Source organism: Mustelus asterias, chromosome 6, assembly GCF_964213995.1.
Source record: "Mustelus asterias chromosome 6, sMusAst1.hap1.1, whole genome shotgun sequence".
Lineage (NCBI taxonomy): Eukaryota > Metazoa > Chordata > Chondrichthyes > Carcharhiniformes > Triakidae > Mustelus > Mustelus asterias.
The window spans coordinates 74446522-74469653 of NC_135806.1; the positions used below are offsets into that span (position 1 = coordinate 74446522).

Below are 23132 nucleotides of genomic sequence, written 5' to 3' on the forward strand. Positions count from 1 at the left end.
TTCAATAGCCTAATCCTGCTTTCTCCCCCCCATAACCATTGATCCCATTTGTCTCGAATGCTATATCTAGCCACCTCTTGAATACATTCAATGTTTTGGCATCAAAACTTTTAGTCATTGATCCCTCCATCAAGGGAAAAAGTTGATTCTTGCCTACTTTATCTATGCCCCTCATCAACATCTTGGTAAATCTCCACCGCACCCTTTCCAGTGCTATCACATTCCTTCCATAAATGTGGATTCCTGAACTGCACACAATAGCTGTGGCCTAACCAACGTTTATATAGTTCCAGCATAACCTTCCAGGCTCAGCTAATAAAGTATACCATATGCTTTCTTAACCACTTTATCCACCTGTCCTACTACCTTAAAATGGTAAGAGTTTTAACAACGCCAGGTTAAAGTCCAACAGGTTTATTTGGTAGCAAAAGCCATTAGCTTTCGGAGCACTGCTCCTTCGTCAGATGGAGTGGATATCTGCTCTCAAACAGGGCACAGACACACAAAATCAAGTTACAGTTTACTGATTAGAATGTGAATCTCTACAGCCAACCAGGTCTTAAAGATACAGACAATGTGAGTGGAGGGAGCATTAAGCACAGGTTAAAGAGATGTGTATTGTCTCCAGACAGGACAGCCAGTGAGATTCTGCAAGTCCAGGAGGCAAGCTGTGGGGGTGTGGGACCCTGTGCGAGAACCTCTCCGGCTATGTCGAGGGCATCCTGAAACCCATTGTACAAAGAACCCCCAGCTTTTGTCGCAACACTACGGACTTCCTACAGAAACTCAACGCACATGGAGCAGTTGAACCAGGAGCACTCCTCGTCACAATGGATGTCTTGGCACTCTACACCAGCATCCCCCAAGATGATGGCATTGTTGCAACGGCCTCAGTGCTCAGCACCGACAACTGCCAGTTTCCAGATGCAATTTTACAACTCATCCGCTTCATCCTGGACCACAATGTCTTCACCTTCAACAACCAGTTCTTCATCCAGACACACGGAACAGCCATGGGGACCAAATTCGCACCTCAATATGCCAACATCTTCATGCACAGGTTCGAACAAGACTTCTTCACCGCACAGGACCTTCAACCGATGCTATACACTAGATACATCGATGACATTTTCTTCCTTTGGAGTCATGGTGAACAATCACTGAAACAACTATATGACGACATCAACAAGTTCCATCCCACCATCAGACTCACCATGGACTACTCTCCGGAATCAGCTGCATTCTTGGACACACGCATCTCCATTTAAGGACGGTCACCTCAGCACCTCACTGTACCACAAGCCCACGGATAACCTCACAATGCTCCACTTCTCCAGCTTCCACCCTAAACACGTTAAAGAAGCCATCCCCTACGGACAAGCCCTCCGTATACACAGGATCTGCTCGGATGAGGTGGATCGCAACAGACACCTCCAGACGCTGAAAGATGCCCTCATAAGAACAGGATATCACGCTCGACTCATCGATCGACAGTTCCGACGCGCCACAGCGAAAAACCGCACCCACCTCCTCAGAAGACAAACACGGGACACGGTGGACAGAGTACCCTTCATCGTCCAGTACTTCCCCGAAGCGAAGAAGCTATGGCATCTCCTCCGGAGCCTTCAACATGTCATTGATGAAGGCTAACATCTCGCCAAAGCCATCCCCACACCCCCTCTTCTTGCCTTCAAACAACCGCACAACCTCAAACAGACCATTGTCCGCAGCAAACTACCCAGCCTTCAGGAGAACAGTGACCACGACACCACACAACCCCCTGCCACAGCAACCTCTGCAAGACATGCCGGATCATCAACACGTATGCCATCATCTCACGTGAGAACACCATCTACCAGGTACACGGTACCTACTCTTGCAACTCGGCCAACGTTGTCTACCTGATACGCTGTAGGAAAGGATGTCCCGAGGCATGGTACATTGGGGAAACCATGCAGACGCTACGACAACAGATGAATGAAAACTGCTCGACAATCACCAGGCAAGACTGTTCTCTTCCTGTGGGGGAGCACTTCAGCGGTCACAGGCATTCAGCCTCGGATCTTCGGGTAAGCGTTCTCCAAGGCGGCCTTTACGACACACGACAACACAGAGTCGCTGAGCAGAAACTGATAACCAAGTTCTGCACACACGAGGACGGCCTAAACTGGGATGTTGGGTTTATGTCACACTATCAGTAACCCCCAACCTGGTGTTGTTAAAACTCTTACTGTATTTACCCCAGTCCAACGCCGGCATCTCCACATCATGACCTTAAAAGGGACCAGTGTACATGCACACCATGGTGCCCTTGATTCTTGGTGCTTCCCAGTGTCCTGCCGTTCATCACGTATTGCCTTGTTTGTCCTGCCAAGTGCATCACCTCCAGATTAAATTCCATTTGCCACTGATCAGCCCATTTGAGCAGCTCATCTATATCCTCCAGTAATCTGTTAACCTCCTCACCAATTTTTGTATCAGTCGAGTAAGAATAAAAATAGAAAAGTAAAGAGAAGCAAGTTAATGTCACACAGGAAGAATGCTGATTTGCTAGTGCTGAACCTACAAGCCCAAGCAAATAGCTTCCATTAATACTTTTAATTGCCATACTGTTGAATTCCAATCAGCTTCTTGGAAAATGACGAGAACTGAGAATGGTCAACGATTTTCCATTAAGATAGATGGTTTTTAAAAAAATAACCTAATGAGAGGATATTGTATTGCTTCCTGACTAGCTGTATAAAGTACAGAATAATCAAATAGGTTGTGAAAATATGGTGCGGTTTTTTAAAAACAGACTAAAAACAGATTAACTGATAAAGAATTTGCACTTACAATAGGTACAGCTTTTATGGCGATGTTAGGCATATTGAGCTATGAGCAAAGCACAAAGTTCAGAATGATCAACTATATTTAGTGATAAGTACCATGTCCCTATTAAATCTGCAATTAACAGTTCAATAAATAAAAATTGAGGTGGTAATCAAAAAGAATTTCCACAAAGTTAGGGGTTACAGTTTAGGAACTTGAGGAATTAAGCAGAGTTATTAAAAGTAAGAAACTAGGAGTGGATTAGCACACCCACCTTTAACACGCAAACGGTTCAAATACACCAATAGGTAGGTTGAAGTCTCCATTCTTAATGACTAATGAATGTGTGGGGAACAAAATGGCATTTGAGCATTTAGCCCATTTCCTACTGGTGAATTACAGCATAAAATAATCCATGATTCTATGCACACAGAGTCCAAAGGTAGGGTAGAAAAATGAACATTTGAATTGCATAAATATTTGAAAAAGGAATACAAAGTGAAATTTGGACTAAAAAGGTTTTTGCACCAAACAACCCAGAATTAAAAAGTCAGCTGCCCAGAAGAAAAATGATTCACCCTCTAAACAGTTATCTTAAAAAGTACTCAAAATAATTTCAAAAAGCTGTATTACTGAAGCCAGTCATTGCACATTGCCCAATAGTCTGTGTGTCATTCTGCAAGAACCTTGCAACAAGTGCTGTATAGTTCAATGCAATTTCCCCCTGTAATGACTTTCCTTAGGATACTCACCTATGTACAACTTGCCTCCAGCCTTTTTTCAACATTATTCCAAATGAAAGCTAATCAAAATAACTAATCATCCAGCCAAAGAACATGTAAAAACAAACAAAGGGATCCAAATCAGCTTATCTACTTTACAAACCACTTCCTTCCTATCTCTGCAACCAACAGCCTGCTTGTCCATCCAGCACTCTTGCATGGTCAAATTTGCCCAAAACAGGCAACCTAGAAATTTCTCCCAAGCTGACTACGGATGAAGGCCAGTCAAGTCGATTGGTTTTTCTCGAACAGGGTTACGTTTCAGGAATATCCAGAACATGATGCAGTTTTAGCATCATTTTTACTCAGCTGATCTAGCAGTACAACTAAGCAAATGCATTTATATAGCACGCGTGAAAAAGGTTCACTGTGTTAAACAAAATACATAGGGAGATATTAGGACAGTTGACCCAAATGCAAAGGAGCATCGCAGGCAAAGAGAGAGGGACAATCTGACAAGAGGTTTAGGGTGGGAATTCCAGAAATTCTGACAAGGCAACTTAAAGCATGGTCAATGTTGGACTGATTAAAAGCAGCAATGCACAAGTATGGCAAGAAGTGGTTTGTAAGGCTAAAAAGATTACGAGATAGGGAACATAAGAACATAAGAAATAGGAGCAGGAGTAGGCCATCTCGTCCCTCGAGTCTGCCCCGCCATTCAATAAGATCATGGCTGATTTGAAGTGGATCAGTTCCACTTACCCGCCTGATCCCTATAACCCCTAATTCCCTTACCGATCAGGAATCCATCTATCTGTGATTTAAACATATTCAACGAGGTAGCCTCCACTACTTCAGTGGGCAGTGAATTCCAGAGATTCACCACCTTCTGAGAGAAGAAGTTCCTCCTCAACTCTGTCCTAAACTGACACCCCTTTATTTTGAGGCTGTGCCCTCTAGTTCTAGCTTCCTTTCCAAGTGGAAAGAATCTCTCCACCTCAACCCTATCCAGCTCCTTCATTATCTTATAAGTCTCTAAAAGATCCCCCCTCAGCCTTCTAAATTCCAACGAGTACAAACCCAATCTGCTCAGTCTCTCCTCATAATCAACACCCCTCATCTCTGGTATCAACCTGGTGAACCTTCTCTGCACTCCCTCCAAGGCCAATATATCCTTCCGCAAATAAGGGCACCAATACTGCACACAGTATTCCAGCTGCGGCCTCACCAATGCCCTGTACAGATGCAGCAAGACATCTCTACTTTTATATTCTATCCCCCTTGCGATATAGGCCAACATCCCATTTGCCTTCTTGATCACCTGTTGCACCTGCAGACTGGGTTTTTGCGTCTCATGCACAAGGACCCCCAGGTCCCTTTGCACAGTAGCATGTTGTAATTTTTTTCCATTTAGATAATAATCCAATTTGCTATTATTTCCTCCAAAGTGAATAACCTCGCATTTGTCAATGTTATACTCCATCTGCCAGATCCTCGCCCACTCACTCAGCCTGTCCAAATCTCTCTGCAGACCTTCTACGCCCTCCACACGATTCACTTTTCCACTTACCTTTGTGTCGTCTGCAAACTTTGTTACCCTACACTCAGTCCCCTCCTCCAGATCGTCTATATAAATGGTAAATAGTTGAGGCCCGAGTACCGATCCCTGCAGCACGCCACTAGTTACCATCCGCCAACCAGAAAAGCACCCATTTATTCTGACTCTCTACTTCCTGTCGGATAGCCAATCCCCAATCCACGCTAACACCCTACCCCCAACTCCGTGTGACCCGATAGTCTTCAGCAACCTTTTGTGAGGCACCTTATGAAACGCCTTTTGGAAATCCAAAAACACCGCGTCCAACGGTTCCCCTCCGTCAACCGCACTAGTCACATCTTCATAAAAATCCAACAAGTTCGTCAAGCACAACTTTCCCCTCATGGATCCATGCTGCGTCTGCTTATTCGAACCATTCTTATCCAGATGGCCTGCTATTTCTTCTTTAATGATGGATTCCAGCATTTTCCCAACTACAGACGTTAAGCTAACCAGCCTGTAGTTACCCGCCTTTTGTCTATTTCCTTTTTTTAAACAGCGGCGTAACAAGGGCAGGGTCACAAATTTAAAAACATGCTATTTGATTTACTCATTTTTGATCCACAATTTTTTGGTATGCTGAGTCTTCCATTGACATCACTAATCCCTTTCCACATGCAGTATTGTACATCAATCCCTAACTCAGCTTGTTCAGTAGGTCCCCAACTAGACCAATTAATTATCCTCTACTTAATTGTTTGGTTACCAAAGTCATTAATCTAGATTAGGAACATTAAGGACTTCAAACCATAATCTGCTAAAAATAAACCATTCAAGGTTCATCTGTCCAGATGTTATTTTCCTGCAAGCACCTGCTGTTTGTGGCCAATTCTGTACCCACATCCAGGTTGAGGCTTCCATGCAATGTTGCTGGAATTCACAAGCAACTTTATTGAAGGATTTTTAGTCCGCTACATCATGTGGCTTCCATTAGATCATCTGGTTCACCAAGGTCCTTCAGGGAAGAAAATTTGCCATCCTTATCCAGTCTGGCCTATATAGGACTTCTGACCCACAGCAATGTGGTCAATTCTTAATTGTACTTTGAAATGGCCTAGCAAGCCCCCAGGATATAACTTCTTCAAACTTTAATCACTTCAAGGAAGTTTCCACAAAACTCAATTATTAAACACTAGAAGCTTGGTAAATAGATTCTAAATATTCCTCATATTTCCAAGGTGAAAAAAGCAATAATTTAAATAGGATATTAAGTTTTGCTTACATCTTTACAGTTATTTCAACTGCCTGCTTAATCTTGGTGCTTAAAGAGATAAAAATTGGGGCAGCACGGTAGCACAGTGGTTAGCACTGCTGCTTCACAGCTCCAGGGTCCTGGGTTCAATTCCCGGCTCGGGTCACTGTCTGTGTGGAGTTTGCACATTCTCCTCGTGTCTGCGTGGGTTTCCTCCGGGTGCTCCGGTTTCCTCCCACAGTCCAAAGATGTGTGGGTTAGGTTGATTGGCCAGGTTAAAAATTGCCCCCGAGAGTCCTGAGATGCATAGGTTAGCGGGTAAATATGTGGGGGTAGGGCCTGGGTGGGATTGTGGTCGGTGCAGACTCGATGGGCCGAATGGCCTCCTTCTGCACTGTAGGCTATGATTTCTATGAAAAACATCTCTGCAAATTTTGGTTCTTCTCTGGTTTACCTCATCTAAAAGCCAGTTTAGCAGGTCTGACAAATAGAGGCTCAAAAATGTACTAGTTAAGCATTGCTGACTGTAGGGAATTTTCTGTATCACAAACTCAAATAAGTACAACCAGTAAACCCAGTTAGTCCAGCTACTAAACAAAAACACCCGACCAGAAACACTAGCTGTGGAATGAGAAACAGAGCTATCATTGTAGGTCGGTTATCTTGGATCAGAAAGAGAGTGGGATTAGGTAGTGGTCACTCCAATAAATAGTCATGGATACATACAGCTGCTACAAGTAGACTGAGTAAGAAGTTTAACAACACCAGGTTAAAGTCCAACAGGTTTATTTGGTAGCAAAAGCCACACAAGCTTTCGGAGCTCTTAGCCCCTTCTTCAGGTGAGTGGGAATTCTGTTCACAAACAGAGCTTATAAAGACACAGACTCAAATTACATGAATAATGGTTGGAATGCAAATACTTACAACTAATCAAGTCTTTAAAAAATGAAACAATGTGAGTGGAGAGAGCATCAAGACAGGCCAAAAAGATGTGTATTGTCTCCAGACAAGACAGCCAGTGAAACTGGCCAGGACAAGTTACTTTTCCCCTCACCACCTTCTGGCAGATATGTTCTTAAGGACTAGGTCCACTCTGTTAGTACTGGCAAGGCCAGCATTTGTGGCTGAGCCCCAATGGCCTTTAAAATTATTCATTCAGGGGATGTGGGCATTGCTGGCTGGGCTAACATTTATTGTCCATCCCTAATTGCCCTTGAACTTGGTTTGCTTGGCCATTTCAGTGAGCATTTAAGAGTCAACCACTGGAGTCACATGCAAGGCAGACCAGGTAAGAAAGCAGATTTCTTTCCCTAAAGGATATTAGTAAAGCAGATGGGTTTCTACAATCATGGTCAATACTGCTGAGACTAGATTTCAATTCCAGGTTATGAATGGAATTTAAATTCCACCAGCTATCTTGAATCCATGTCCCCAGAGCATTAGCTTGCACTGCTAGAGCACAAACCACTCCTGTGCTGCGTGTGCATCACAGGACAGCAGTGGTTAGCACTCCTGCCTCACAGCGCCAGGGACCTGGGTTCAATTCTGACTTCAGGTCACTGTCTCCATGGAGTTTGTACATTATACCCGTGGGTTTCCTCCCGGTACTCCGGTTTCCTCCTACAGTCCAAAGATCTGCGGGTTAGGTTGATTGGCCATGCTAAATTGACCCTAGTGTTGGGGGGGTTAGCAGGATAAAAATGTGGGGTTATGGGGATAGGGCCTGGGTGGAATTGTGGTTGGTGCAAACTCAATATGCCAAATGGTCTCCTTCTGCACTATAGGGATTCTATGATCACTGCCTCCCCATAAAGTTATCAAGTCACTTTTGATGATAGACGTTGAAAGTTGCCCATCAATGTACCCTGTTCTGCTCCCATTACTTTCAGTAGTTCTTAAAAGTGATGGGCTGATTCATTAATTTGAAGGAGGGCAGAAAATAACAGCAGGTTTCCTTACACACATTTGTCCTGTTGCTATTAGGTTTCATTGATTCCACAGACAATCTAGGAGCTCCCAGGACATTCCCTCCCAATTGTACACTAGTAGTTGTTCTGAAAGCTGCAAGAAACAGTGGGCTTACAGGATGATGTATGGGGGAGGTAAGGAAGCAGGCTGCAGATGAACCAGAACCAGGAGTCCCACAAAGAGACAGGCCTGGCCAGGACCCATACAGATTACTATAGGAATAGTTCACAGTTAAAGCTTCACCAAAATGGTACAATGTTTTACACAAGATAACATTGACGAATCAGATGTATAATTTATTTCTATATTCTCAAAATCACAATTAGCTGCTAACCCATCAGCACATCTCAGATTCCTGAACTCCTATAGAAAGCAAAGAGGGGGAACAGATTATGTGGGCGGCACGGTAGCACAGTGGTTAGCACTGCTGCTTCACAGCTCCAGGGTCCCGGGTTCGATTCCCAGCTCGGGTCACTGTCTGTGTGGAGTTTGCACATTCTCCTCGTGTCTGCGTGGGTTTCCTCCGGGTGCTCCGGTTTCCTCCCACAATCCAAAAGATGTGCGGGTTAGGTTGATTGGCCAGGTTAAAAAAAAATTGCCCCTTAGAGTCCTGGGATGCGTAGGTTAGAGGGATTAGCAGGTAAAATATGTGGGGGTAGGGCCTGGGTGGGATTGTGGTCGGTGCAGACTTGATGGGCCGAATGGCCTCCTTCTGCACTGTAGGGTTTCTATGATTCTATGCACGTTCAGTTTTCAGTACACACTAAATAAGGAGAACTTGAGCACTTTGGAAGCTGGAAAGTATTTTCACCTGATTTTTTTTTTCCCTAACTGTTGCAAATTGGCTTTTAAGCGTAATCTGGCTTCTCACCACTGACAACATTCCTTGCATACCATCATGCATTAGATTGCACATACCATTCTCAGTATAAAAATGTATTCCTAGAACAAGAGTCAAAAATCAACATGATATTGAATCACAAAATTACAATCCATGCTCAATTGTGGAAAAGTGTTGCTAAAGTTCACAACATTCTTCAGCGGCATTTGTACAATCTACATATGGAAAAGTTTTGCACAGGAAACATTAAGCCTGATACAACTATACTTTTCCACTACTGCCAGCATTTCCATTATTCACTGTACTTGACAAGTGTTGATTGAGGGAGAACAGTTGCACAGGACACCTGAACTGCCAAATGGAAATTGGATCAATTTCCAGTCCCTGTTGTGAAGTATCTAAAAGACACTCAGTTGTAGGTAAAAACGAGCAGTTTATTCAACATAAGAATGCATAGAGTAATGTTCTCCTCAGTACTGCGAGACATTTCAAAGATACACAATTTCCAGTCATTCAAGCCACCTATGCGATACATTATTAACACTCAATGTTCTTATATATCTAGTTTAGTACATTTGTAATTACAGATGGAGTAGCACAAATGAGACCCAAAGTTTATTCCAAAACATTAACTTTGTTTCTTTATCCTGACATTTTATTGCAGAGCCCTGTACTCTGTATCTCTTTGCCTGCCTGGAGGTTAGACATTCAGTTTTCTCTCAGTATAACTCATAGGTCATTCAAACCAGCAACTTGGTCAAGCCTGGATGATCCCATGGTATACCATTGGGCTTGTAAAATCTCACTAACTGTCCTGGCTAGAGACGATACACACCTCTTTAAATCGGTGCTTAACCCTCTCTCCACTCACATTGTCTGTACCTTTAAGACTTGATTACCTGTAAAGACTCGCATTCCAAAAATTATCTTGTAAATTAAGTTTGTGTCTTTATATGCCCTGTTTGAGAACACAACTCCTCACTCACCTGAAGAAGGAGCGACACTCCAAAAGCTTGTGCTACCAAATAAATCTGTTGGACTTTAACCTGGTGTTGAGACTTCTTACGATACCACTTACAAACAATGGCCAGGACCCATACAGATTACTATAGGAATAGTTCACAGTTAAAGCTTCACCAAAATGGTACAATGTTTTACACAAGATAACATTGACGAATCAAATGTATAATTTATCTCTATATTCTCAAAATCACAATTAGCTGCTAACCCATCAGCACATCTCAGATTCCTGAACTCCTATAGAAAGCAAAGAGGGGGAACAAGGATGACATCTGCCAGGCTTCATGATTATTTAGCTGGCTCAACCGGAAAATCAATCCTGGAGCCAGGAGTTGCCCGAGGGAGGAGGAGAGCTTGATCCAGGGTTCGGGTTCTGCTCTCTTTCACTTTCAGCACCTCAACTTCCAATGGTGTTTCAGTTTGATAGACGAGGTGCCATAACATGGCAGTTTTCAGTAGGTTCCTCCCACACATTTGGCCTTTTTTCAGGGAGGCCTTCAGCTTATCCTTAAAAACAAGGATTCTGTCCTCAGATCAGGTGACATCCTGAAGTTGAAGAGAAAAGGGGATCTGTTTCAGAAGCCAATTATTTGGCATGTGGATGCAGAGAGCAGCAGAGCCAATTTTGCATGCTCGTGGTTATGATACCAGAGGAAAGTGAAGGTGCTGAAGTTTGTTCACCAGTCTTCCCACTTAACTGTATCCTGTGGAGACACTGTTGGTGGCAATTCCCCAGCATTCATCGGTAACTGACCCAAGACTCACTGCTAAAGATCAACAGTGACAACAACAGTGTGGTAAACTAAAGTCTTTGCTCTCTTTTGCAGATCCCGGTTCCTGAAGACTCAGTTGACCAATCTTTGGAAGGCTACATTGGCACAAGCTGATTCAGTGCTGGATCTCCATTTTCAACAGTGACCCTTTGAGAAAAGGTTGCTGCAGAGATATGGGAAGCAATCAACAAACTCCCCCTTCCGATAATAGCTGGAGATGTAGCTGCAGACCCAGGGGAGAGTTGGGAAGAGGACTTGGCCTTGACATCAAGTGACACACCAATCCTTTCGTACGCAGAGTTCAAGAGGTCGAGGGTGGTCCGAATGTCATTTTCAGTGTGGGCCATAACAGAACAGTGTACTGCGTAGAATCTGGTCGCAATAATTCTGTGCAAATCTGAAGTAGATGAAATTGGAGAAATCACATGACTTTACTTGATGCTTGTCCAAATATGAAAAGGCTCAGTGTCCAATCCACTGCAAAGCAGTGTCAAAGTTGTCAGGATGGCCAAGTGGTCTAAGGCACCAGACTTAAGCAGTATGGCTATTTCCCTGTGGAATCCTGATGACCTCTGGTCCCTTTCTAGGGTTGTGGGTTCAAATCCCACTCCTGATATTTTAGGGGCAGCACGGTAGCACAGTTGGTAGCACTGTTGCTTCACAGTGCCAGAGACCTGGGTTTGATTGCTGGTTTGGGTTACTGTCTGTGTGGAGTTTGCACGTTCTCCCAATGTCTGCGATGGTTTCCTCCGGGTGCTGCGGTTTCCTTCCCACATTCTGAAAGACTGGTTAGGTGCATTGACCCGAACAGGCACCGGACTGTGATGACTAGGAGGATTTCACAGTAACTCCATTGCAGTGTTAATGTAAGCTTTACTTGTGACTAATAAATAAACTTTTACTTTAAAGCATGGCTGCTGTGACTCCTGCATGACAGCAACAAGTTTGTTAGGCTTCCAAATCTCTGGAGGACTTTCCAAAGTGCTTTGCAGTTGAAGAAATCAAAGGCCTTTGACAGATCAATAAAGACCACGTACCTTTGTACCGTACCAGACACTTTGTCGAGCAACAAAGGTCATATCTGAAGTTCCCCTGGATGGTCAGAAACTCTCCAATATAATAATATCTTTGTAGACAGGTAGGGGTCAGTACAGGAGGATTCGAAAACAGTGGACAGAAGAGATACATGTGCCTCAAGTTCCCACAAATTATCACCCTTCTTAAAAAGTGAAGAATTATGGCACTGCCGAAGTAGGGAGATAGTACTTTTTCTTCCTAGTTTGCAAAAACATGAGTTCATGACCAGCAACTTCATAGATCTCTGCAGGAATGCTGTCCAAGCCACATGCCTCATTATCCATCATCTGTAGAATAGCCTTTTGCATCTCAACGAGTGTCGACAATGCAGTGAGGGATGTTTTGATGTTTTTTCTGATACTGTTGACATCCAACCAAGATTATAGTAGTACTCCTTCCAACAGTCTCAGATAGACACATCATTAAAACAGGAACAGATAGAAATGGCTCCATTTAAATGGTTCATCCAAAACAAAATCAATAGCTCCCTCAAAAAAAAAATCAATGTCGTCCTAGAGTAGTTGCTCTGTTCCTAGAACGGGCAGAATCTACATCCTGAGGAGAATGACACCAAGTGTTTTGGGTTGTCAGACTGCACGGTAGCTATGTGAAAACACTTGCACCAGCAATCACGTGGTTTACAGTCGAAAGGCTGGCAATCAGAAAAATTCAATTTTGCACACAAAAAAGATCAATTTCACCAGGGCACGTCCAGCATTGTGCATCAAATAAAATCAGCTTCATGCACCACAGGCAGGAGGCAATTAATGACCATGTTTCTTTGATCAAGTATCAATATCATTACACAGAACGGTGACAAAGTCTTGGCTTTTGGAAGGATTGAATAAAAAGCTGTGTGTAACACATTGCCCTGTCAATTAAGAATGAGCAACAAATGCTGACCTAGCCAGCAACACCCACATCCCATGATTTTTAATTCATAATCACATACAGGAACCAAAACTAACATTAAAATTGTTGACAATTAAAGTTTGATTTTGTAGCATTTAATTTTGTCACTACCTTGAACTAATAAGCGCACAAGTTAAAACAGTGGCCTCCTCAGTTGGTTCGTGACATGCAAGTCATACATTTATGCCGTAACCAGTTTAGCAAAGTACAGGGAAAAAAGGATATTACAAATAGCTCCAAGTAGTAATTAATCCCACAAGTTGTAATGGACAACACATCAGGCATCAACAGGGGAATAACAAAAATAGTTTTTGAGCACAACTGCCTTCATCAGTACATTTCCTTGAATAGGAGGGATATTATTCAAACATCTGCCAAATAAAACAGTTGGTGCTTTTACTCGCAGCTGTTTTTCCCATAAAGATTTGATAAATTGAAGACAAGAGGGCGCTATTATTTTAAACTTGGTTTAATATTACAAATGTCAGGCTAGTTTGAATTAAAACATTGTCTAAATTATTGTTGTACTGCAGATCCCCAAAACTGAGGCAACAGCTGAGATTACAGTTAAGACTACGAACATGCTATACAGCATGAAGTGTGCACCTGTCCTTCACTAGTCTTGAATTTCTTTGACTTGTGCACTTTTAAAACACCTGCCAGCTCCTATTATTTTGCCACACAGCAAAGCAACCAAAATCTTCATCTTGCATACATTTTCTATCCCTCCCAAAATATAACAAGCACCACCAGGGTTTGCACTACTTTTACATTACACAGGTACATAAAGAGCTGATCCCTTTAGGTTTAAGGCCCTTTTCTTCATGTAAAATTACAAGGAGCCATTTTTAGTTCTGCTCTGTTGATCAAACTTCACTCATGAGGACGATCTATGGAATTCTCAGATCTATTCCAGTTCAGTGGTTACAAGTCCTCTCAAATATTGCCCCTCCCCTCATTCAATGGGATGCATCCATGGACACCTGTAACTTCTTCATCCCCAACTCACCACATGGCTTTACAAAATAGCCTCCGGACATGAATCCAACATCTCCACCACCATAACTGATGAAACCTGGAGCAGAAAATGCCATCATAAATAAACGCTCTCTGACCAAACATCTTAACAACCAGGACATGGCCACCTGATGCATAAGTGGCATCTCAAAACCTCACCTGGCTGTGGAAACCCTGACCAAACCACAAAGCATATCACACCTTGTCCCCAACTGAAGTTTGTGTGTAACATCCTGGAATTACTCTTGCTCTCCAGCACTGGTTAGGGAACCTAACATTTAAACTGTGACGACAGCTTCTGTTCCTAAATCACGGAATCCTACAGTGCAGGAGAGGACCTTCGGCCCATCAAGTCTGCACAGACGCATGAAATGCCCTGACTTGCCTACCTAATCCCACTTGCCAGCACTTGGCCCATAGCCTTGAATGTTATGGCATGCCAAGTACTCATCCAGATACTTTTTAAAGGATGTGAGGCATCCCGCCTCCACCACCCTCCCAGGCAGTGCATTCCAGACTGTCACCACCCTCTGAGTAAAAAGGTTTTTCCTCAATTCCCCCCCTAAACCTCCCACCCCTCACTTTTAACTTGTGTCCCCTCATAACTGAGCCTTCAACTAAGAGAAACAGCTGCTCCCTATCCACATCCCTCAATCAGGTCGCTCCTCAACCTTCTCTTCTCCAGAGAAAACAACCCAAGCCTATCCAACCTCTCGCTATAACTTAAATGTTCCATCCCTGGCAACATCCTGGTGAAGCTCCTCTGCATCCCCTCCAGTGCATTCACGTCCTTCCTACAATGTGGTGACCAGACCTGCACACAGTACTCCAGTTGTGGCCTCAAAGTTCGATACAACTCCATCGTGACCTCTCGGCTTTTGTAATCTATACCCCGATTGATAAAGGAGAGTGTGCCATTTGCCTTTTTCATCACCCTATTTACCTGCCTTTCCACCTTCAGAGATCTATGGATAAACACGCCAAGATCCCTTTGTTCTTTGGAACATCCCAGTGTCAGACCTTTCAAAGTATACTTCCTTGTCAAATTACTGCTTCCAAAGTGCATCACCTCACACTTTTCAGAGCTAAATTCCATCTGCCACTTATCTGCCCATTTGACCATCTCATCCTGTAACACAAGACCGTTAACCACCCATCCAATCTTTGTGTCATCAGCAAACTTACTGATTCTACCCTCCACATAGTCATCCATGTCATTTATATAAATGACGAACAATAGAGGGCCCAGCACAGATCCCTGTGGTTTGCCACTGGTCACTGGCCTCCAGTCACTAAAGCAGCTGTCTACTACCACCCTGTCTCATAGAAATCACAGAAACCCTACAGTGCAGAAGGAGGCCATTCGGCCCATCGAGTCTGCACCGACCACAATCCCACCCAGGCCCTACCCCCACATATTTACCCACTAATCCCTCTAACCTACGCATCTCAGGACTCTAAGGGGCAATTTTTAACCTGGCCAATCAACCTAACCCGCACATCTTTGGACTGTGGGAGGAAACCGGAGCACCCGGAGGAAACCCACGCAGACACGAGGAGAATGTGCAAACTCCACACAGACAGTGACCCGAGCCGGGAATCGAACCCGGGACCCTGGAGCTGTGAAGCAGCAGTGCTAACCACTGTGCTACCGTGCCGTCTCCTACCGCTAAGCCAATTAGGAATCCACCTATCAGATCACTCCATATCCCACATGCATTAGCCTTCTTAATAAGTCTCCCATGTGGGAATTTGTCAAAGGCTTTGCTGAAATCCATGTAAACTACATCAACCGCACTACCCTCATCCACACTTGGTCTAACACCCTAAAGCCAAACAAAAAAAAACAGGGACTACCATGACCAAGTTTCCATCACTGCTGCGCCAGTAACCTCATAGTAATGTAAGCCTACTTGTGACTAATAAATAGCGATATTCAAAAGAAACATTGAAATTTCTCCGTTTTTATTACTAAAGAGTCACGATGATACACACTGCATCCAGAATAACAGGTTGTGCATAGCTGTAGTTATCAATGTAATTAACAAATGGATAAACTCATACAATTTTACTGTTTTGGCACATACTGCAAAATTACATCAAGTCAACTGTTTGCAATCCAATTTCACGTGGCATTTGACCCAGTTTGAAAATTTGTACTATGGCACATTTATAGCATTAGGGCAAAAAGTCCTGGAAATTTTGTAATTATGTACATCTCACCATAATTAGTTAGAGCATCAAAAGCAAAGTATTGAGCATGTTGAATTAACATCACTACGATCACCACAGCCACTTAGAACCATTGCACAATAGAGCTAGAAGGTTCCATCAGTAAGCAAACACACACACGCACGGCCCAAATTGTGCAGTCAACAGCAAAAGAACAGCACGTGCTACTGACTGTGAAGACAGCCACCCGCAAAGGTCTGCTGAATTTTGCGGTGGGGCTTTCCCCTTTCCTGACAACAGCTTAAATCTAGCACTAAATTGAGGGAAAGTTTTCGCGTGCAGTAGTAATGATGTCTGTAAGCAGCCAATCACGCTGAAGCATTTCCATGCAAAACTAGGCATTTAACAGCACTGAATATTCTTCACTTAAATGTTCAGATCTGAAATGACCTGATTACGGTAAAAGTTTTGTAAAAATGCAGGTGTTTAAAATTGATAAATTTGATACTCATTAGTTTCTCAGGCTGACTGAGGTTATGAATTTAGCACATGGTTTAAAAACAAGCTACACCGCATTCAACAAGGTGCATTTTTTTTTAATAGCAAGACTAACTTTTCAAGAGAGTGGTTGTTCTAAGATTTTCCACTGATTGCAGTCTGGAGGTGTCTGAACACATCACTGGCAGCAACTCCTGGATTTGGGCAATGTTCTGCACATTCCAGAGTAGCTGCCAGATTTAGTTGAGCAAATGATGGCAAACACTAACAGTTGTCATAACCTCTGCAAAATCCAGGCCACTATTTACTGAGTTTATACACCAAGCATGAATTGCAACCAGCAATTAAGTATGGGTAGGAAATAGTATCCAGTTTGGGATATAACAGCGCATGTGGATGCCATCTTGGAGCTAATTTGTCCTGTCAGTATGAACACAAATTAAACATGGTCATTTTGTCTATAAATGCTGCAACCCATCACGACGTTACCAAATCGAAGATACAATTCTAAAACACATCCCTATTTATTCCATTTTATATCAGGCCCAGTACCTCGGGGTTATGTCAGAAAGATCCAATTTACCACTCAGCTTACTGAGGCATGTAATAACTATTTTTCCAGCAAATTGAGCTGCAAATTCACTACTTAAGAACTGGATAGCACAAGAGTCTAGTGTTTGTTGCTAATGTCAGTATTGCCTAGCCAGTTCCAAGGCATGACGGAGAAGTTTTGGAGTGAGAGTCAATATATTCCAGTAAGCACTGGGGTAATAGACAAGTGTACTTTGTGCATGATGGGGACACAGGCAGTACAGTTTGAAGATATGGAGTTGATGGAGATTAGAGCAATATTTGAAGTCAAATCTAGAGATGAGGCAACGATCAGAATCAATTATCCCAAAATGACAAAAAAAATCATGGGTTCAGAATAGCAGAGCGGTTCTATTTTTAATAAGGAATTTTCACTCGTTCTGTAGAAGCTGGATTAACCCCAGACTCTCAAAGGCATTCCTTATTGTTTGCTAGAGAATGAGAGAAAATTGTTGAACATATCACAGCTGAGCCAACCCAGAAATACACAAAGCAGCAAGTCTAGGAGCCACTCAAAACATAAAAAATGATATCCAGGAAGCATTGAGTAACACCATCTTTTCCTTGGTAATTAAACCACCATTTTGCCATCAGCAAAATGACAGTAAAATTAAGAGTGCCCAAATCCAGAAGTTGCTGCTGGTGATGTGTTCAGACACCTCCAGGCTGCAATCAGTGGGAAATCTTAGCTAATAAATAGCTAATGTACCAAAGGGGCTGGAATACACCGTGGTGAAAGTTGGAGAAAATTCTGTTTAGCTATCTAGGTTTAAGATATTAAAGCGAACTGATAGATTAGCTGGCACAAGATTTTGTTTCTGCTGGCTAGGTAGGGTCTCACAGTCTGTACTCTAGAACCAAAACTTGCGCACAGTGGTAGAGGTTTGGCGCTCTCTTTCCTGTTATTTAGGATAACAGAAAGCCCGAAGTTAAAGCTTGTTCTAGTACGGTGTTTTTGCTTTACAACATTTTGAAATAAGGGAACTTGTCTGATTAGTGCTGCCGGCCACGTACTGAGTGCAGTTACTGCATACGCATCAAAATAAAAACCCACATCTGGTCAGTTATTACAGTACATACTTGTGATCACAGTACAAAAACTAGGACTATGTCACCTTATTTAAATGTCATATTGAGACAGCAGATATTATGGCAGAGATAAGAAACTCTTTAATAAAAATCAGACCTCAAATCGACAAAGTACCGGAACAGTACTTTTACTCACAGCACCAGGGACCCGGGTTCAATTCCAACTTCAGGCTGCGTCGAGTTTGCACATTCTCCCAGTGTCTGCATGGGTTTCATCCAGGTGCTCAAGTTTCCTCCCACATTCCAATGATGTGCGGGTTAGGTTGATTGGCCACACTAAATTGACACTAGTATCAGGGGGATTAGCAGGGTAAATACGTGGGGTTATGGAAATAGGGCCTGGGTGGGATTGTGGTCAGTGCAGACTTGATGGGCCGAATGACCTCCTCCTGCGCTGTAGGGATTCTATGAACTCTGTTCTGAAGGGGAGTCCTAGCAGACTCAAAACATTATTCTTTCTCTCTAAAACCATTTTTATTCAAAAAGATCTTTACAATTTTAGCCTGCTTCCCAAGTAACTCCCTTGATGTCGAGAAGCGGTCCAAAACTGAGTACCAGATCTGCCACACCATGCTGACATCAGTGCCACTTTGGAGCTCCAGCCAAAGAACTTTGGTCCCAGTTGTTACCCACATGATTTGATGGGTTACAACATCCCATAAATAAACCAGAGTTTCTGCTTTTTGTGCATGTTTGGCTAAAGCACATCACCTTGCCTCATGTTTGAAACACCATGGCAAAGTTAAGTATGCATGACATATTTAAATTATCTTCCTCTCACATTGCAGGGAAATATAAAAAAAGGAAATTACATTTTTCAAAAAAGACTTTAAAATTATATTCTGACAATACAAGCATTAACTCTTCCTCTCTCTAAGAAAGGTAATGTTTCAAGTTGATGACCATTCATCAGAACTGGGTCAAGTTAGTCATCAGCAACCTGAAACATTAACTTGCTCACTCTCCACAGATGCTGCCAGACTAGAATGCTTCCAGCATTGATTTACAGCATCACCAATATTTTGCTTTTGTACATGCATTACCTTGTTGCACTGAAACAATACTTTGTATTGTATCACATAAAAACCAGTCAAATTTGCAGGTGACAGCAAACCAGAAGGACAGGGTGGAAAGAAAAGCAGTTGAATCTGTCAGTAACAGAACACAAAAAGGGTCATGTAAAATACGTCGAATTTCATGTGACTGTGTATTGAATGCAGTAATTTGCATATTGTCATTAAAATGCAAGGATTTATGTAACCCACAGAAAGATGAACAAACAGCATATGAACAGGATTAGGTCATTTAGTCCGTAAGTCAGTTGTCATTCAATAAAATAACTGACGTGATGAGTCCCTTTTCTCTCAATATTTTTGGGTTAACAGAAATATGTATTTCTCTTTACAAATAGCCATTTGGGGAAAGGGCACCAAACCTCTACCACTGTGCACAAGCTTCCCTAATTTCACTCCTGAGGCGATTTGGTTGTAGGGTACAGACTGTGGACCCTACCTAGCCAGCAGAAACAGAATTTTGCCAGCGAATCTATCAGTTCGCTTTAATATCTTAAACCTTCAATCAAACCATCCCTAACCTTCTATAATTACAAGGACTACAAGACTCGTTTGCGTGATCTAACCTTCAAGGTCCAGGTGTCATTCTGGTAAATCTACACTGCGCTCCCTACAAGGCCAAATCTAAAAATCAAAATACATAGGGATGTAGAGAGAATTAATGGACTCTTTATGAAGCACATCAGGATGCATCACTGCACAAAAAGATGCTGTTGGAATGCATGTCTTTGAAGCTAGAAGACAAGCATGATGTGCTTGTATAGTGTAACAACCTGCATAGAGCCCAATAACCTCTGAAAAGAAATAGCTGTGACAATTATAAGATTTCATGCTCCAAGCCAATTACTGTAACAGATTCAAAGCACTTTTGAATAAACTCTTTTTGTAAGCAACTTATACTTTATGCGAAGTAATGCATTTTGGAAGGTCTAATGCAGAAAAGAAGTATACAGTAAATGGCAGAACCCTTAAGACAGGCAAAGGGATCTGGGTGTACAGGTACACAGGTCACCGAAAGTGGCAATGCAGGTGGAGAAGGTAGTCAAGAAGGCATATGGCATGCTTGCTTTCATCAGCCGGGGCATTGAGTTTAAAAATTGGCAAGTCATGTTGCAGCTTTATGGTCGCCACACTACCAGAAGGATGTGGAGGCTTTGGAGAGGGTACAGAAAAGATTCACCAGGATGTTGCCTGGTACGAGGAGAGGTTGGAGAAACTTGGTTTGTTCTCACTGGAACTACGGAAGTTGAGGGGCGACCTGATAGAAGTCTACAAGATTATGAGAGGCATGGACAGAGTCAGAAGCTTTTTCCCAGGGTGGAAGAGTCAATTATTAGGGGGCACAGGTTTAAGGTGCAAGGGGCAAGGTTTAAAGGAGATGTACGAGGCAGATTTTTTTTTAAACAGAGGGTGGTGGGTGCCTGGAACTCGTTGCCAGGGGAGGTAGTGGAAGTGGATTCGGTAGTGACTTTTAAGGGGCGTCTTGACAAATACATGAATAGGATGGGAATAGAGGGATATGGTCCCTGGAAGGGTAGGGGGTTTTAGTTAAGTCAGGCAGCATGGTCAGTGCAGGCTTGGAGGACCGAAGGGCCTGTTCCTGTGCTGTAATTTTCTTTGTTCTTTCTTTCAACTACAGAACAAAACTTTTAACAAAAAAACACCATCGGGTAGATGTTATATTGTCCTTTAAAGTGGGCATTCGATTCTGTCAGAATAAGTCAAAAATGACTCTTAGCTCCCAAGGGCTTACTCCCATTCCGCTTCCTTTCCCAGCCTGGAACTGTTTAGTGCCAGAACCATCCATCTGTGAGATTTTTCCCAGCAACTTCTCTCCTTCCCCCCCGCAACTAAAGCTAGGTTAAAATTCTGATCTAATTTTGACTCACTAAATTGGTCAATTCAATTTGAGCTAGCTTCCACTCACATTCCAGCATGATGAACCACAGCCTTTTGACCTCTGGATGCTCACTTGCTCCAGCACCATGGCAGGCTAACTTGTGAAATTCAGTGATGTAACCCAATATCACAATGACTACTTCTTCTGTACCTTCCCATCTCAATCTCAAATCCATTACCATAGTAACATGAATTACATAGGCCTTGTATCCAGGCAGAGGTGCTGACAAGAGCCCAATTGTCTCATCTTCGAAGTAAGGGATCATTTAGAGCACAGCCTTTTAAAACCCAACATTTTCACGTTTCTGGGACTGGAGACTCTTCAGTCTATCCACTGTTAGCACACAGGCTGCTGCAAGTGTAAACGCCTTACACCTTCTTCCCAGTGAGACAATCTGGGTCCCCTTTAATCTTGAGCAGGCAGATTTCAGATGACCCTCTTAGTTTTATGCGAAATTAATGACAATTCCAAAAACAAATCTTAAAGCCGTTAACTTTAAACAAAAAGCAAAGCATCTCCAAAACACTTTCGAATGATGGCAATTCCCATATTATGATCTCAAGTTTGAACAGGCTTTTGGGTAGGTTAACATAAGCCAAAACATTTGAATAGTTGGGGAAAACTGAAATGTTGGGTGCCCTCTTTTTAGGTCAAACCAAACCAAGTAAACAAACTCAGATTAAATCAGGACAAAGTAAAAGGGGCAGCTCCCCAAAAAGGAGGGGGAACAGCCCGAACAGAAATCAAAGTACAAAGGAAACTTAAAAACATCAAATTAAAATGTGATTATTGGGGTCAATAATGCACCCCAACCCCTGCGGTGCCCAGCGGGCGCAGAAAGCGTCAACCTTGCCCGTGGACACCGCATGCTCCCTCTCCAGGGACACCTGGCCGCGAACGTAGCCACGGTAGAGGGGAAGACAGTCAGGATGGACGGCCCCCTCGATCGCCCGCAGCCTGGACCGGTAAATGGCGCGTTTCGCCAGGCCCAGGAGCAGGTTCACGAGGAGGTCGCCATCCCGACCCTCCCCTCTCCGCACCGGGTGTCCGTAGATCAGGAGCGTGAGACTGAAGTGCAGACAAAACATCAACAAAAGGTTCTTCAGGAAAACATAAAGGGAGTGCAGCCTAAGACACACAACAAAGACATGGTCCACGGACTCCACAAGGCCGCAGAAAGGGCAGTCTTCGGAGCCCGTGAACCAGTGAACCCTACGGTTGTGCGGAACTGCTGCATGCATCACCCTCCACCCCAGGTCCCCGACGTAATTGGGGGAGATCCCTCCGTAGAGGGACCTCCAGCGGGGACCTCCGCCGCCCGGTGGCAACAAGGCCCGCCAAGGTGTATCCGGGCGACAGGCGAGGAGGCAGTAGTGGAAGGTGTGCAGCAGCAGCCCGCACAGGAAACGCCTCCGCGCGGTAGAAAAAGGCACGGAGGGCATTTCCACGAGGCGGCTCAGGCTGTGGGGCACCTCACCCAGGGGAGGGGGCTGAGGCTTTGGGCCAATGTGGAATTCCGCCCGAGCAGGGGAACGCTCGGGCGGGATCCCACCGCACGCCTGCGCCGTCTCAAGTTTGCGTGCAGTTTCGGGGCCGAGCACGACCGTCCTAAGGTCTAGGATGGCTTTGGCCGCGCGCCAGACGGACGTCCCCGCGCGCTCAGCCAGCACGCGGGGACTCATCCAGCCCGCCCCTCCGCCATCGAGCACGTCCCCGATTCTGGTCACCCCGGCGTCCACAGCCCTCCTCTCCGCCAGCCACCTGAGGAGGGTGGAGGAGCAGATTCCTGAGCAGCGGCTCTCGCACGAGAGCCGCTACTCCTGACGGGGGAAGAGCTGCGTCGCGAGGCGACCTTGTTCCAGACAGTGAGGAGGTCCTG

General features: G+C 43.8%; 1 protein-coding gene and 1 non-coding gene across 2 annotated transcripts in view; one reads left to right on the top strand and one right to left on the bottom strand.

Annotated features, from left to right (window-relative positions):
- The window catches only part of lmnb1 (lamin B1), a 53432-nt gene that overhangs the window by 26249 nt on the left and 4051 nt on the right, over positions 1-23132 (bottom strand). The gene's annotated exons all lie outside the window — the stretch shown is intronic.
- trnal-uaa (transfer RNA leucine (anticodon UAA)) lies at positions 11423-11540 on the top strand. The gene is made up of 2 exons: positions 11423-11460; positions 11495-11540. It is a non-coding gene; the product is annotated as a tRNA-Leu (tRNA).